Below are 4,625 nucleotides of genomic sequence, written 5' to 3'. Positions count from 1 at the left end.
TTATTTTTATGTGTTGTACGGTGTCCTCGAGTGCCCAGAGAGGCGCCTTTAAATAAAATGTATTATTATTATTATTATTATTATTAATAAGGTCCGTTATTAATGTTTAAATGTTGCTTAAGCTGTTAACATTTCTTTCTGTGACAATCAGGTGGATGACTGGAGAATGGGCATTCACTATCAGCAGCACAGTAACAGTGAAATATAAAAGTTCTTCTGTAATGGATTATGTATCTATGGAGGCATTTCATTCTGAATAAAAAGCTAATAGAAAAAAGATTATTCTGAACAAAGTGTTCAAACTTACTCAACACATTGCTGTTAACTTTTAACTGGACTTCCTGTGGCTCAGTTACATCCTAACCAGAAGCAGCTTGATCATGTGATGCTGTGTCCGGAGGAGGATGTGCATGGCTGCTGCTGAGAGGCAACCAGTCAATCAGGTGTACACGGATAAACAATCCACAGGCTCACGTGCATCAAAGTGTAGGTTAAACCTAATACATACATAATAATGTTGACATGCATTCGTTTCTTATGTATGCATGACACAACATGGTGTGTATTGACTCCTGCAGGACACTTTTCCTGTTTGTGGTGTAACCAGTGAGTTAATACTAACTGCTGACGAAATCAATTCTTTGGAGGTGCAAAGTTTGGTGCATATGGGTCTGGAGAGGATTTATGATGCTTTTGACATGAAGTTTGATACAAAGTCACAAAAAGACAAAAATCATTATGTACATAATAATGTCTACAAGTCAAAAACGGGATATTTAATGACTTGCCTAGCCTCAATTTGTCTCCTGATAGTGAAAATGTTTAACCACACGTTTACTTCTTGGAGAGTGTTTGCTCATCTTATTTTCCCCCGTTGAAACATATTGCTTTTGGCGCTAAAATTGACAATTATTTTCATAATCAATTACTCCACCAATTAAATTCTTATTAATCAGTGTAGATTATAAAGTGTCTCCTTATTGTTCAAGGTGACATATTTTTTTGTCCGATCAATTTTGTGAAAATAAATATAGAGAGAAAAGTAGACCAAACTTTTCAAACGCCTCCCAGTATAATGCAGTATATCTGAACAGCACCATGACATGCTGCTGCAACGCTGTTACCACACAAGAACAGCGATACTGGGTGATTCTGCATAACCCAGTGTGTTTGATGTCGATTTTTCTTATTTTTTTGTGTCTAACACCATTGCTTTCTGCATGGCAACTGCATTATGGTTAAAGGTAAAGAAACACTGTGGCTATGACAAATTAACTATTGCTAAGGTATGGTTATGGTTAGGCAGCTAAAAGACCTGGTTAAGGTTAGGGAAAGATCCTGAAAGATCCTTAACTGAGAGGTGATCATTATTTGCAGGTCTGTGATGGGATGCAAACTTTGGTTTCCTGCATAAAAGTCAAATGTGCTACACACTCATCCACCACCCTGACCTCCACAGCCTTAACTTTTGCCTTGCTACATACAGCAATGGACACACCACTTCCTGCTTTGAATGGAACTGAACGTTGGCAGCAGACATAAACATTTCGGTGCTAAATATTTTAAAAGTGGATGTAATTCCTAGGATACGGCTAAATCATCATAAAGTTAAATTAACACGTCTCGACGAGGATTATATTAAACAGCATTAGTTTTAGCTACAGTAGGTAGACCTAATAAACTGGCAACTGAGTGTACAGTATGCTGTTATGTCACCATATAATGGAGGCCTGTCCTATCAGTTTGATCTCAGCATGTCTGAGCCATGTCTGAGTCTGCTGTGGTGCTCTGCTGAGGCATAAATACATTACGGATTAAGACAGATGCTGCCAGAGACTGGGCCACTCATCGTCCCTATATCAGTACATCATTTTGTGTCAGAGGTGACAGTTTGGTATAACAACAATCCCTCCACTTAGCCCTGTGTTGTGTAATGAGTGTCCACAGGCCAGTCCTATCAGACTGAAGGACTAGCCTTACTCTGCTCCAAAATCTACAAATATCTGAAGGACATTATGATTCAAATATCCATGCCAACTCAGTCTGTAGCATTGTACGCTCATAGCCAGTTGTTACGTAAAATGTCTCATAACATTAAGGGCTCAAAGGTTACCAAACATTCTGGATGAGTTTTTATTTGATTATGGCTCAGTGACAAATTGATGTTGTATAGTTTTCCAGTTGACCGGTCTGTTATTAGAAGATTTCATTTGTGGAGACTGCCAATGAATACACAGGAGCAAAGTCTCCATCTCAGAGGAAAGTGCTGGATAGTAACATCACTATTCATACAGAAGCAATGCCTTAACCTACTACAATGACTTTTTAAATGGCAGTTTAATACTGATGCCTCTATATGACCTTCATAAACAAAGACCATCAGCGAGAAGATTGGCTATTTCTGTATAGTTATTCTTAATGCCTGCCACCGATTTGGTCATTCTCCTTTAAATCAATGAAACAAGGTGGTAGAAGCAAGAGAGTTCCTTGCAGTTGTCCACAATTAGGAGACTCTATTGGCTGAAATTGAACCAAACACTGGCTCTAGATAGGGCCGTTTTTCACGCCTTTCGTGGCCACCGTAGTTTTTCTTTTGCACTTGAGAGAGGAGGGTGAAGCCAGGTAGTTTCAGTCTGCAACTACACGGCTAGACGCCATTAAATCCTACACACTGGTCCTTATAGTAATTAGAGCAGTAATATTACCCCTGCAATCCTAGAATAACAAACAGCCCATTCCCAGGTTGTCAAGTGGGGGTTTAGCTAGTTGCAATCTGCAACTTCACCTTTAGATGCCACTAAATCCTACACACTGATCCTTTAAAACACATTGCCTCCACCTGTTTTATTTTTCTATTAAAAAAATTAATGAAATGTCCAAATGATGTTGCTCAGTGTCGGCTGGATGCGTAAATAGTCAGGTGTTACACGTTAGCTACATGTTGTTTCAGCTTGTTTTACTGCCCTAAAGTGGCCAAAGAAACAATTATTGCAGGTTTTAATAAAATACAGAATCCCTTTATTTTAGTACCAGGCAATGATACAATTGGTAATAGAAGCAGGTCATCATTTTGTATACATGTCCCATTATTACAATTGAAAAAAGAAAAAAAAGAAAGAAAGAAAAAAATGCTAGTTAGCTTATCTCTCAAAGCATCATGTGGTGATGTGGGAACAGCAGAGAACAGCCTGTGACTTGACGAGGGTCTCTCTCCGGGAGGGAAACAGCTGTCTGCCTGATGGACAATGCAGAGTGCAATAAAAACAGATATCACAGCATAGGACATTAGGTAACACCACTTCAAGACCAGAATAAATAAAAATTGAGGGGCAAATAATAAAATATCTATCAAAACAGACACAACTGTCTAGATAAATACTGGATCGGGAAGTCCAGAAGATTGGTTGCTGTAACGTTAGCACACCTAGAGTAAAATAATCATGAAATAACGCCTGGGATGCACAGACCTGAGGACTGCTGATAGCTTTCAGATATTGCTCTCCACAGATTGCCAGGCTGCAGTGAGAAATCTCGTCCTTGCTTCTATCTCTCCCAGAATAACTGTGAAAACACCATTGCGGACATGAGACCATCTCAGCTCTCTGGCGAACTTCCTGATGCTCCCAACCTGTAGCGCGCTCAAGGTCAGTTACGACATCATGTTACATAAGTAGGATCCTACAGACCCTCGCTGTGTCATTAGTCACCAATAGTCTCCCTTTAAAGATGTGTTTCAGGCTGATCGTTGTCAGTTGATTAAATGGCAAGTAGATTGGAATATTTCATGATAGCTCTTGCTTTTACAGTGACATTCAATTTCTAAGAAATAAGGTCACCTAAGTTTCAGCAGTGAAAATCAAAGTGTTCTTTCATTTCCTGGTGTTCACAGACCTTATGTGAACTTTTTTTCCGCTTCCTTTTCACACAGTGTGTCATAGTGTGTGTTTGTGTAAAGGATGCCAATGTAATCTTGTTTTCAACATACAGAGCAACGAAAGCAAACACTTTAAATTAAACCCAGGACTTATGTTTGCAGGATTGACCTTTTATTCCCATGCTTCCCTGTTCCTTGTGCAACATTTGTTGGGTCACTTTGTGTTATTCAATACATAATCTTTGTAAAATGTTGCTTGGAATTAGCTTTAAAGCGTTATTATGTGCAGTGGCATCTGACTACATTTACTTTTTCCATCTGTTTAGCCTGGCATTAGTTTGGGATTTTGGCACAGAAAAAAGCTCAACCTACAAAAGAAACTGTTCACATCTTTTCCACTTCTTCGCCCTCCATTTGCTAATTTTCTTTTGTCTTTAAGTTCCCAAAAGACTACATCTCCTCAGCTTTTATTTCTTAACCTTTCTTTTCCTTTCATCATGCATGGCCTTTCTTGGGATACATTTTTTTTGGCCCTTCAGCTGTCACTAGAAACTATTTTGTCTTGTTGTGCTTATTTTTAGCTTCTTGATCTTCTTGCATAACAAATTTGTTTAAGACTTCATACAACTCCCTATGGAGCCACAAAAGACTTTATACGGCTTCCGTAGCCACTGGCTGTAGCTGTTACACTTTACATTTACTTGACTGGAAGCCATTCATGGCAGCTCTTGTAGGTTGAAATCAAGACGAA

The sequence above is a fragment of the Morone saxatilis genome, unplaced genomic scaffold, assembly GCF_004916995.1.
Source record: "Morone saxatilis isolate NCDOM2014 unplaced genomic scaffold, NCSU_SB_2.0 Contig1, whole genome shotgun sequence".
NCBI lineage: Eukaryota > Metazoa > Chordata > Actinopteri > Moronidae > Morone > Morone saxatilis.
This window is presented reverse-complemented; position numbering follows the sequence as displayed.